The sequence below is a fragment of the Arachis stenosperma genome, chromosome 3, assembly GCF_014773155.1.
Source record: "Arachis stenosperma cultivar V10309 chromosome 3, arast.V10309.gnm1.PFL2, whole genome shotgun sequence".
In the NCBI taxonomy this organism is placed as follows: domain Eukaryota; kingdom Viridiplantae; phylum Streptophyta; class Magnoliopsida; order Fabales; family Fabaceae; genus Arachis; species Arachis stenosperma.
The window spans coordinates 80567711-80581365 of record NC_080379.1 but is presented as its reverse complement, the minus strand read 5'-3'; the positions used below and the strand labels follow the sequence as shown (position 1 = coordinate 80581365).

Sequence of the window (13655 nt, the reverse complement as noted above, 5' to 3'; positions counted from 1 at the left end):
TACTTCTGCCTTCTATTTTTTTTTCTTCTGACACCTCAAGGAATCTCTATACTGTGACATAGAGGACTCTATATTTTCTTGTTCTCTTCTCTTTCATATGAGCAGGAGCAGAGACAAAGGCATTCTTGTTGAAGCTGACCCTGAACCTGAAAGGACCTTGAAGCGAAAGCTAAGAGAAGCTAAGGCACAACTCTCTGTAGAGGACCTAACAGAAATCTTCAAGGAAGAAGAACCCATGGCAGCCGAAAACAACAACAATGCAAGGAAGGTGCTGGGTGACTTTACTGCACCTACTCCCGATTTCTATGGGAGAAGCATCTCTATCCCTGCCATTGGAGCAAACAACTTTGAGCTTAAGCCTCAATTAGTTTCTCTAATGCAACAGAATTGCAAGTTCCATGGACTTCCATTGGAAGATCCTCATCAGTTTTTAGCTGAATTCTTGCAAATCTGTGACACTGTCAAGACTAATGGGGTTGACCCTGAAGTCTACAGACTTATGCTATTCCCTTTTGCTGTAAGAGACAGAGCTAGGACATGGTTGGACTCACAACCTAAAGAAAGCCTGGACTCATGGGAAAAGCTAGTCAATGCCTTCTTGGCAAAGTTCTTTCCACCTCAAAAATTGAGTAAGCTTAGAGTGGAAGTCCAAACCTTCAGACAGAAGGATGGAGAATCCCTCTATGAAGCTTGGGAAAGATACAAACAATTGATCAGAAAGTGTCCATTTGATATGCTTTCTGAATGGAGCATCATAGGTATTTTCTATGATGGTCTCTCTGAACTATCCAAGATGTCTTTGGATAGCTCTGCTGGAGGATCTCTTCATCTGAAGAAGACGCCTACAGAAGCTCAAGAGCTAATTGAAATGGTTGCAAATAACCAATTCATGTACACTTCTGAAAGGAATCTTGTGAACAATGGGACAAGTCAGAAGAAAGGAGTTCTTGAGATTGATACTCTGAATGCCATTCTGGCTCAGAATAAAATATTGACTCAACAAGTCAATCTGATCTCTCAAAGTCTGTCTGGAATGCAAAATGCACCTGGCAGTACTAAGGATGCTTCATCTGAAGAAGAAGCTTATGATCCTGAGAACCCTTCAATGGAAGAGGTGAATTACCTAGGAGAACCCTATGGAAACACCTATAATTCTTCATGGAGAAATCATCCAAATTTCTCATGGAAGAATCAAGAGAGACCTCAACAAGGTTTCAACAACAATAATGGTGGAAGAAACAGGTTTAGCAATAGCAAGCCTTTTCCATCATCTTCTCAGCAACAGACAGAGAATTCTAAGCAGAACCCCTCTGACTTAGCAACCATGGTCTCTGATCTAATTAAAACCACTCAAAGTTTCATGACTGAAACAAGGTCCTCCATTAGGAATTTGGAGGCACAAGTGGGACAGCTGAGCAAGAAAGTTACTGAACTCCCTCCAAGTACTCTTCCAAGCAACACAGAAGAAAATCCAAAAGGAGAGTGCAAGGCCATCAACATGGCCAAATTTGGAGAGGAAGGAGAGGAAGTGAACGCCACTGAGGAAGACCTCAATGGGCGTGCACTGACCTCCACTGAGTTCCCAAATGAGGAACCATGGGAATCTGAGGCTCAAAATGAGACCATAGAGATTCCATTGGACTTACTTCTGCCCTTCATGAGCTCTGATGAGTATTCTTCCTCTGAAGAGGATGAGTATGTCACTGAAGAGCAAGTTGCCAAATACCTTGGAGCAATCATGAAGCTAAATGACAAGTTATTTGGAAATGAGACTTGGGAGGATGAACCCCCTTTGCTCACCAAAGAACTAGATAACTTGTCTAGGCAGAAATTACCTCAAAAGAGACAAGATCCTGGGAAGTTTTCAATACCTTGTACCATAGGCACCATGACCTTCAAGAAGGCTCTGTGTGACTTAGGGTCAAGTGTAAACCTCATGCCTCTCTCTGTAATGGAGAAGCTAGGGATCTTTGAGGTGCAAGCTGCAAGAATCTCATTAGAGATGGCAGACAACTCAAGAAAACAAGCTCATGGACTTGTAGAGGATGTTTTGGTGAAGATTGAAACCATTACATCCCTGCTGATTTCATAGTCCTAGAGACTGGGAAGTGCATGGATGAAACCATCATCCTTGGCAGACCCTTCCTAGCCACAGCAAAGGCTGTGATTAATGTTGATAGAGGTGAACTGATCATTCAAGTGAATGAAGAATCCTTTGTGTTTAAGGCTCAAGGATATCCCTCTGTCACCATGGAGAGGAAGCATGAAGAGCTTCTCTCAAATCAGAGTCAAACAGAGCCCCCACAGTCAAACTCTAAGTTTGGTGTTGGGAGGCCACAACCAAACTCTAAGTTTGGTGTTGAACCCCCACATTCAAACTCTAAGTTTGGTGTTGGGAGGTTCCAACATTGCTCTGATCATTTGTGAGGCTCCATGAGAGCCCTCTGTCAAGCTACTGACATTAAAGAAGCGCTTGTTGGGAGGCAACCCAATGTTATATTTTATCTATTTTCTTTTGTTATTTTATGTTTTTTGTAGGTTGATGATCATGAGAAGTCACAAAATCAATTGAAAAAGCAAAAACAGAATGAAAAATAGGAAGAAAAATAGCACACCCTGGAGGAAGAACTTACTGGCGTTTAAACGCCAGTAAGGCAAGTAGGTGGGCGTTTAACGCCCAGTCTGGCACCATTCTGGGCGTTTAACGCCAGAAAGGGGCACCAGACTGGCGTTAAACGCCAGAAAAGGGCAAGAACCTGGCGTTAAACGCCAGAAATGGGCACCAGCCCGGCGTTTAACGCCAGAATTGGCTCAAAACGTGATTTTGTATGCCATTTGGTGCAAGGATGACTTTTCCTTGACACCTCAGGATCTGTGGACCCCACAGGATCCCCACCAACCCCACCTCTCTCTCTCTCTTCTTCACCCATTCACCAATCACCTCAACACCTCTTCCCCAAAAACCCTTCACCTATCAAATCCCATATTTCTCTTCACCACTCACATCCACCCTTCATAAAACCCCACCTACCTCACCCTTCAAATTCAAACCACTTTCCCTCCCAAACCCACCCATACATGACCGAACCATGAGCCCCTCTCCTCTATATATACCCTTCTTCACCCCTTCATTTTCACACAACCTAAACACCACTTCTCCCCCTCTTTGGCCGAACACAAAGCCATTCCCTTCTTCCTCATTTCTTCTTCTTCTACTCTTTTCTTTCTTCTTTTGCTCGAGGACGAGAAAACCTTTTAAGTTTGGTGTGGTAAAAGCATTGCTTTTTATTTTTCCATAACCATTTATGGCATCCAAGGCCGGAGAAACCTCTAGAAAGAGGAAAGGGAAGGCAAAAGCTTCCACCTCCGAGTCATGGGAGATGGAGAGATTCATCTCAAGGGTGCATCAAGACCACTTCTATAAAGTTGTGGCCTTGAAGAAGGTGATCCCCGAGGTCCCTTTTTCACTCAAAAAGAGTGAATATCCGGAGATCCGACATGAGATCCGAAGAAGAGGTTGGGAAGTTCTCACCAACCCCATTCAACAAGTCGGAATCTTGATGGTTCAAGAGTTCTATGCCAATGCATGGATCACCAAGAACCATGATCAAAGTGTGAACCCGGATCCAAAGAATTGGCTTACTATGGTTCGGGGGAAATACTTGGATTTTAGTCCGGAAAATGTAAGGTTAGCATTCAACTTGCCCATGATGCAAGGAGATGAACATCCTTACACTAGAAGGGTCAACTTTGATCAAAGATTGAACCAAGTCCTCACTGACATTTGTGAAGAGGGCGCCCAATGGAAGAGAGATTCAAGAGGAAAGCCGGTTAAATTAAGAAGGCATGACCTCAAACCCGTGGCTAGAGGATGGTTGGAGTTTATCCAACGCTCAATCATTCCCACTAGCAACCGGTCCGAAGTTACTCTAGACCGGGCCATCATGATTCATAGCATCATGATTGGAGAAGAAGTGGAAGTTCATGAGGTTATAGCCCAAGAACTCTATAAGGTGGCGGACAAGTCCTCTACCTTAGCAAGGTTAGCCTTTCCTCATCTCATTTGTCACCTCTATTATTCAGTTGGAGTTGACATAGAGGGAGACATCCCCATTAATGAGGACAAGCCCATCACTAAGAAAAGGATGGAGCAAACAAGAGACCCCTCTCATCATGAGATCCCTGAGATACCTCAAGGGATGCACTTTCCTCCACAAGACTATTGGGAGCAACTGAACACCTCCCTAGGAGAATTGAGTTCCAACATGGGACAACTAAGGGTGGAGCACCAAGAACATTCCATCCTCCTCCATGAAATTAGAGAAGATCAAAGAACCATGAGAGAGGAGCAACAAAGACAAGGAAGAGATATTGAGGAGCTCAAGCACTCCATAAGACCTTCAAGAGGAAGAACAAGCCGCCATCACTAAGGTGGACCCGTTCTTTAATCTCCTTGTTCTTTATTTTCTTGTTTTTCGAAATTTTCATGCTTAAGTTTATCCATGTTTGTGTCTTATGATCATTAGTTTCTTAGTGTCTATGCCTTAAAGTTATTAATGTCCTATGAATCCATCACCTTTCTTAAATAAACAATGTTCTTAATTGAAAAAGATAAGAATTGCATGAATTTTGAATTTTATAACAGTTTAATTATTTTGATGTGGTGGCAACACTTTTGTTTTCTGAATGTATGCTTAAACAGTGCATATGTCTTTTGAATTTGTGGTTCATGAATGTTGGCTCTTGAAAGAATGATGAAAAAGGAGACATGTTACTGAGGATCTGAAAAATCATAAAAATGATTCTTGAAGCAAAAAAAAGTAGTGATTCAAAAAAAAAATGAAAAAAAAAAGAAGAAAGGGAAAAAGAAAGAAAAAGAAAGGAATAAAGTTGTGATCCAAGGCAAAAAGAGTGTGCTTAAGAACCCTGGACACCTCTAATTGGGGACTCTAGCAAAGCTGAGTCACAATCTGAAAAGGTTCACCCAATTATGTGTCTGTGGCATGTATGTATCCGGTGGTAATACTGGAAGACAGAGTGCTTTGGGCCACAGCCAAGACTCAATAAGTAGCTGTGTTCAAGAATCATCATACTTAACTAGGAGAATCAATAACACTATCTGGATTCTAAGTTCCTAAAGAAGCCAATCATTCTGAATTTCAAAGGATAAAGTGAGATGCCAAAACTGTTCAGAGGCAAAAAGCTAAAAGCCCCGCTCATCTAATTAATACTGATCTTCATAGATGTTTTTGGAGTTCATTGCATATTCTCTTCTTTTTATCTTATTTGATTTTTAGTTGCTTGGGGACAAGCAACAATTTAAGTTTGGTGTTGTGATGAGCGGATAATTTGTACGCTTTTTGGCATTGTTTTTAGTATGTTTTTAGTATATTTGGTTTAGTTTTTAGTATATTTTGATTAGTTTTTAGTTAAAATTCACTTTTCTGGACTTTACTATGAGTTTGTGTGTTTTTCTGTGATTTCAGGTATTTTCTGGCTGAAATTGAGGGACCTGAGCAAAAATCTGATTCAGAGACTGAAAAGGACTGCAGATGCTGTTGGATTCTGACCTCTCTGCACTCGAAGTGGATTTTCTAGAGCTACAGAAGCCCAATTGGCGCGTTCTCAACGGCGTCGGAAAGTAGACATCCTGGGCTTTCCAGCAATATATGATAGTCCATACTTTGCCCAAGATTTGATGGCCCAAACCGGTATTCAAAGTCACCCTCAGAATTCCCAGCGTTAAACGCCGGAACTGGCACCAAAATGGGAGTTAAACGCCCAAACTGGCACAAAAGCTGGCGTTTATCTCCAAGAAGAGTCTCTACATGAAAATGCTTCATTGCTCAGCCCAAGCACACACCAAGTGGGCCCGGAAGTGGATTTTTATGTCATTTATTCATCTTTGTACACCTTAGGCTACTAGTTTTCTATAAGTAGGACCTTTTACTATTGTATTTGAACATCTGGAGATCTTTGAATCTTTTGATCACTGGGGGCTGGCCTCACGGCCATGCCTAGACCTTGTTCTTATGTATTTTCAACGGTGGAGTTTCTACACACCATAGATTAAGGTGTGGAGCTCTGCTGTACCTCGAGTATTAATGCAATTACTATTGTTCTTCTATTCAATTCCGCTTGTTCTTTGTCCAAGATATCACTTGTTCTTCAACTTGATGAATGTGATGATCCGTGACACTCATCATCATTCTCACCTATGAACGTGTGACTGAAAACCACCTCCGTTCTACCTTAGATTGGGTGAATATCTCTTAGATTCCTGATACACGATGCATGGTTGATCGCCTGACAACCGAGTGCTCGCCTGACAAACGAGCCAGCCATTCCGTGAGATCAGAATCTTCGTGGTATAGGCAAGAACTGATGGCGGCATTCAAGAGAATCCGGAATGTCTAACCTTGTCTGTGGTATTCTGAGTAGGATTCAATGATTGAATGACTGTGACGTGCTTCAAACTCCTGAGGGCGGGGCGTTAGTGACAGACGCAAAAGAATCACTGGATTCTATTCCGGCCTGATTGAGAATCGACAGATGGATAGTCGTGCCGTGACAGGGTGCGTTGAACATTTCCACTGAGAGGATGGGAGGTAGCCACTGACAACGGTGAAACCCTTGCATAAGCTTGCCATGGAAAGGAGTAAGAAGGATTGGATGAAGACAGTAGGAAAGCAGAGAGACGGAAGGGACAGCATCTTCATACGCTTATCTGAAGCTCTCACCAATGATATACATAAGTATCTCTATCTTTATCTTTATGTTTTACTCATATATCATCTATACCCATTTGAGTCTGCCTGACTAAGATTTACAAGGTGACCATAGCTTGCTTCATACCAACAATCTCCATGGGATCGTCCCTTACTCGCGTAAGGTTTATTACTTGGACGACCCAGTGCACTTGCTGGTTAGTTGTGCGAAGTTGTGTTTATGCCATGGTATTGAACACCAAGTTTTTGGATTCATTACCGAGGATTATTTGAGTTGTGAAAATTATTGATCACAATTTCGTACACCAATAATTCACTAAGTTTTGGATTAGTAAAGACTTCTAATAAGAAGGAATTTAACCAGTTTTCGAAAATTTCTTTTTCATTCTTTTTACAGTCTAAATCAAGCATCCTATCTCCTTCCATTTCCTGGATTTTAGGAACATATTTTGATGGTATTTTTGTATATTTTGAATCTTTATTTATAAACCCTTTTTTAAAAGCATAATTATCAAAACCTGTTTCCCATTTACATTGAGATTGATTATCCTTAGATGTTCCAGCTTCATTTTTTACTTGTATTGGAATTGCTGGTTCTTCGTCACTAGAATAATCTAGGATGTGTTCTTCATTTTCTATATTTTCAGAATTTATTAATTCTTCTTCTATTTGAAATCCCTGTTCTATAATATTATTTTCTTGAGCCATTTTTAATTGTTTAAAAAGTATTGTAACTTCTTCTAATTTTTCTTCAATATTCATAATTTTAGTGGTGGTTTTACTTTTAAATCTGTTATGTTGATTATATTTTGAAATTTTTCTTCTTTGGGATTCTCTTTTTCCTTATTTCTTTGAAATTTTATGGATACTAATATTTCTTCAAGCATGTCTACTATAGAATTTAATTGTGGGTTAAAGGTATGATAAAGATGTGGTGAATCATCTCTATGGTAACATTTTTTAGAAATTCCGTGTGAAAAATAAGTTTTTTCAGGTTTTTGAAGTCCTTCAATAAAACTTATAGTAAAATAAAGATTTTGAGAAAAATCATTTTGTATTGATTTTAAGAATTCGGTGTTATTACAGTTAACATTAGTTAAAATCATTAATTTTTGATCTATTAATTTTGATAACTTAATTATTTCTTCTCTTAAATCTTCTAATTTACTTTTTTCCATTAGGTGACACTTTTCTTTGTGAAGAGTTACGATTTTAAGTGAAAAGTGTGGTTTTAGAATGTGTGGTTTGGGTTTTGCCACGTAAGCACATCTTTAAAATTTGCTTTGTACCCTATATTTCTCTTTTAAAAAATGGTAAGTAGGTGTCAAATAATAATATAAAATACTTTTAAGAGAATTTATATACTAAATAATTAGTATTGATCAACAATAAGGATAATAAATCATTATTTCTATGTTAGTCTTTTGTAGAAATTGATACAATAAAGTGAGACCTACTAAACAAAATATCCGTATCCGATCCTTGTTATCATAATTTTTTTTTCTTTCTTTTCAGAGTTATCAATAATAGAGTATCTCCTTCGATCATCACTCCTTAGTTAAATTCATCATGAATGAATTCAAGCCTTCAAGAAAGTGCCTCAACCATGTACCCTTAGAAACTAGACAAAGGATTCAATAGCCCTTTTTGAGGGAATGTTACTAATAGCTTTAAAAAATATTTATAGTTTTAATTCTATTTCTTTTTAACTAAAATTACAAAAAAAAATCTTAAATTTCAATATTATTTATTTTTTAACACAATCCTTGTTCTCACTCTACCGAATTGCAGAGACACCAACATACAAGCTCCTCCTTAAGTATTGACTAAAAGAAGTATTCATCTGGCTTATGAACTCCTCGAGCAAGGTTTCCCAAAGTCATCTTTCTAATAATATCTAATTCTATCAAGATTTTTATAATAGTCCTTGCATTAGCTACCTAGAAATAAAATTAGAAATTAAGAGAAGAATTAAATTTCATCTAGCTCTAGTTCGCTTAAAAAGAAATGGGTTTTAGTTGTAAATTTTTTGTGATGATAGCATAATTGTCATTTCCCTCTTCTCTTAACGCAGTTTCATTTGTCACCATTCTTCTTAAATGCAGCTCATCATCATCATCCCTCTCTCTCTTGTTGATGCATGAGTATCTTATTAAACACTTTTCTTAGGCATTTTTTATAAAAAATTTCATGACTTTTTCTTAGTAATTATATGATTTTTAAGACTATTCTATTAGTATTTTGATTTTCTTAATTTCATGATTCTTATAGAAAAATTTTAAGAAAAGAGAAGCAAAAACACAAGAAAGAACCAAGAATTGAAGACAAGTACAAAGAAAATTTGTGGATATTGTAAACCCTGACCTCTTCACACTCTAACGAGCATAACTTGAGTTATAGAAGTTCAAATGACGCCGATCTAGTGACTAATAGAAAGCAAACTTCAACAACTTTCCAACAATATATAATGAGTCATACTTTCTCTCTGGCATCATGGCGCTAAACGCCGTGACATTGGCATTTAGCACCAGTCCGCGAAGCAACCTTGGCGCCAAACGCCACAACTTCAAGTTTGGCGCCAGTTCTTGCACCCAAGGTGGTTCCCACGTCCTCGGCAATATAGTCTCGTGCGTGTATTTAAATTTATATTTAAATTTATTTTTTATTAGAAAAGATATTATTTAGTTTTTTTTTAATTTAAATTACGAAGTAGAAGCGAAAGTCCAGGGATTTATAATTTAACAGAGAAGGCTCTCTTGCCTCTCTCATTCTCTCTTCTTCTAAAATTTATAATTTTAATTTCTTAAAAATTCTCTGAAAAACATGAGTTTCTAATTCTCCTCAATTAAGATTAGGAGCTTTGTTAATTTCATGGTTTAATACGTTAGCTTTTCTACCTTTAATTTATGCAATAGATTACTTCTTAAAAAAAGGTTTTCATTGTTCATCTTAAAGGGTTTTCGGATTTGAATTCTTTTAATTTTTTAAAAAAATTGATTAATTATTGAATTAAACTTGAAAACTGATTCTCATAATTTTTAAGTTTTAAAACTGGATTGATGATAAATGACATAAAATCAACTAGGAGAGATTCTGATGAATTGTATAGTTTTATAAATCAGTGGGCGTTCTTCAACTATTTTCTTAAATAATTGACTAAGGGATTAGTGATTAATTAGGTTAAAGAGAAATTAAATCACCAAGGAATTGGGGTTTAATTACTAATGATTTGTCATAAAAGTATCTTTGCATGATTAAGGTGGAAAGTGAAAAATATTAATCCGAAAATTTTAACATCTCCAAATCCTTAACTCTTTTAATCATATTATCTTTACGTTACTCATTGCCTTGTCTTTATTTCATTACTGTTTATATTTTAAAGTTTTCAAAACCCAAATTTTGATGGTCTGACTAAAATAATCAATTAACTATTGCTTGCTTAATCTGTTAATCTTCGTGGGATCGACACTCACTCACCTGAGTTTATTACTTGATACGACCCAGTACATTTACCAGTATTTTGTGATTTTGTAAAATCCGCATTAAGTTTTTGGCGATGTTATCGAGAATTAATTGAGATTGACAACTACCAATTGTTTGATTATCTAGATTAGATACTTTTCAAGTTATTTAAATTTTTCATTTTATAATTTTCCTTTTTTATTTCTTTACGTTATTTCCCACCCCCTCTTTTTTTTTCAAAAGAAAAAGTTTCTCGTTTTTTAAAAAATTTTGGGTAAAGGACAAATTCGTCCTTGACCTTTTAAATCGTAGACTTTTAACTCCCTCAGGATTGGAAAATACAAAACGACCCTTCACCAATCAAAACGCCGTACAAACCGGTCCTCCCACTCAATTTGGTGTCCAACACGTAACGGATTCTATTTTTCCTGGCGCCTATGTGGCGTGGATATGCACACGTGTCTTCAGGATGGTGGTAATGGGGCTGACGCTGTGCTAATGGAGAAAGTAATGGAACATTGTAGTCCTTGGGCACTCGGATGATGTCGTTTCTGGTGTGTGCCCTATTTCTTCAAATGGAACACTGTCGCCATAGCCGTTGTGATTTGTGTGAAAGGTTGGGGGTGGTGGTACTTCGGAGTGGTAAATGGCCAGTGATGGAGCTTCATCCAGCGCAAGACGCGTTTCACTACCGTCGACCGTGAAATACGTGGAATCTGTAGAGGAGAAAGACGACATTGCTTCAAGGTGTAGATGTGGAGTGTACGCCATATTGTACAAATCGAGGACGACGACGAACCCCAATAGATTGTTCTTTGGATGTCCATTCTTTAAGGGAAGTTGGTGGTTTTATTTGATTGATTTTGATTATATGGGCGTAAGAATAAATTATTTTGATTATAAGTTGGTGATTTTTTGTTTTGCCATGATGAACATGCAGCTGAAAAATTCCAGTCACTGCAAGTTCTTCTTATGGCTGGATGACCATGTTTCAATAGTAAGAGTTCTGGATAAGTTTATGACTGAGAACAAGGTTGATGATTTGAAACTATATCCTGGAAAGAAGGTAGTGAAACAGAGACTCACTGATTTGGAGAAGAAGCTGTTGCATCTAGAGAGGAAGAAGAATGTTAATTTGTATTTGCTTATTGTTATTGTGGTTAGTGTAATTTTGGGTTCTGTTGTGGCCAAGCTTGGCTGAAAAGTGGAAAAGCAGTTTAAATTATGCCTTTGGAACACAAGTGTTGTATTAAATTATCCTTTGATGAATGATGATATGCTGTTGCTATAATATGTTGGAGTTGAGTGGGTATATGTAATATGATGTTGATGGGATTAGAATGAAAAAGACATTAAATAGTTTGGATCATTTAACATTGAACCAAAGTTTAAGTTCGAAGGATTACAATCCTAACAAAACATGATATGAAGTCTGATAACAGCTCACAACCTTAGCATCATAGTTTTGCCAAAAAGATACCACAATGTATAACAAATGAAAATAAATTTGATCCAAATTTTACATCAGACTCATAAAATATCAACATCATTTTTTGGAATTGTTGACTCCTGGGGTGGGGATGAACTGAAACATCCTTTTAGTTCCACTGCTTGCTGTAGCTAGAGTCTTATTCGATGGTCCTTCAACTGCTTCCACAGTTGGCCGCTGTGATTTCTGAACCTGTTGTTTGCCATCACCCTTCTTTCTAATTGGTTGTTTCGGTCTGAATGTTTTGTTGGATGGCTGGTGCACGAAATTGTGATCACACTTTTCACAACTCTGATACAACTAACCAGCAAGTGCACTGGGTCATCCAAGTAATATCTTACGTGAGTAAGGGTCGATCCCATGGAGATTGTCGGCTTGAAGCAAGCTATGGTCATCTTGTAAATCTCAGTCAAACAGATTCAAATGGTTATGGGGTTTTGATAATTAAAAGACAGATAAAACATAAAATAAGATAGAGATACTTATGTAATTCATTGATAGGAATTTCAGATAAGCGTATGGAGATGCTTTGTTCCTTTTGAATCCCTGCTTTCCTACTGCTTTCATCCAGTCATGCGTACTCCTTTCCATGGTAAGCTGTATGTTGGGGGATCACCATTGTCAATGGCTACCGTCCGTCCTCTCAGTGAAAATGGTCCGGCTACGGGTTACGTAGGGCTAATCATCTGTCGGTTCTCACTTGTGTTGGAATAAGATCCAATAATCCTTTTGCGTACTGTCACTGCGTCCAGCACTCGCGAGTTTGAAGATTGTCACAGTCATCCCGTCCCAAAACCTACTCGGAATACCACAGACAAGGTTTAGACTTTTCGGATCTCAAAAATGCTGTCAATTGATTCTAGCTTATACCACGAAGACTCTGATCTCACGGAATGGAAGGCTTTATTGTCACAAGATGAATTTGTATGGTGATGAATTTAGTTAAGCGAACAAGTAATAATTTGAGTGAAATTTGATAAATAAAAGGTAAATATCAAGAAATTTAGATGTTGGAAGTAAATTAGCAGAAGCTTAAATGGCAAGAAAGGTAAATTGTTAAAACTTAAAGTACAAGAAACTTAAAAGAGCATAAACTTAAATTGTAAGAAATGTAAATGACTGAATCTTAGAGTGCAAGAAAGTAAAGTTTCAGAATCTGAATTGCAAGGAAGTTTAAATTGGATGAATTGTAAAAGGAAATGGGTGAAGGAAATCAAACAGCAACCAAATCAAATGGAAAATGAAATCAGAGAGATCTGTAGTGAAGAAAATCAGAGGAAATGATTCATCGGGGATTGGAGATATAGTTATCCTTCATGAACCAATTGAGTCTCAACTCATTTCTCAATCATGTGAGTAGATCTATAGCGGATTGAAATTGATTAGATCCCAATTTGTTGGTAATCCAATCTCTCTAATCACAATCAATGTTGCCAATTCCTTGATCTAATTATCATGAGAAGAGTTAGAGCACATTCTCTCATCCATAAGCCACACAAATTCTCAAAACCTCAATTCCTCCCGAATAGTGTTGATCAAGAGAATTGTGATGGATAGAGCTTCAATTCTAATATAGGTGATTCCCATTCCGAGGCTTACACCCACATTCAATTGAATTAAACCCCCTTCCATAGTGAATAATTCACAGTTAAGATAGAAGATACCCTATAGCTACATAATTGAATTGAGAAGAAGAAGAACTTCATTGATTCATTGGAATTACAATAGAGCTCCTCCCCCTAATGAATTTGAGGTTTAGTTCATCATAGCTCAAGTAAAACCAGAAATTAGAAAGTTACAGAGAAAATGCAAAAGAAAAATGTTGAAGGAAAATACAATTCAGATATGCTAACTAACTCTCTATGCTCCCAAAATTCCCTACTGACTAGCTTGCCTCTTGTTCATACCCTGGGTTGAGCTATGCGACCCGGGCTGATTGAAGACAAAAGTGACCGTCCTTTTCAGGTTGGGTCGCC

The 13655-nt window shown here is 37.7% G+C and overlaps 1 non-coding gene across 1 annotated transcript; it reads right to left on the bottom strand.

Moving 5' to 3' along the window:
* Positions 1–631: 631 nt before the first annotated feature.
* Positions 632–739, bottom strand: LOC130972567 (small nucleolar RNA R71). The gene has a single exon (XR_009083729.1). It is a non-coding gene; the product is annotated as a small nucleolar RNA R71 (small nucleolar RNA).
* Positions 740–13655: the final 12916 nt, after the last annotated feature.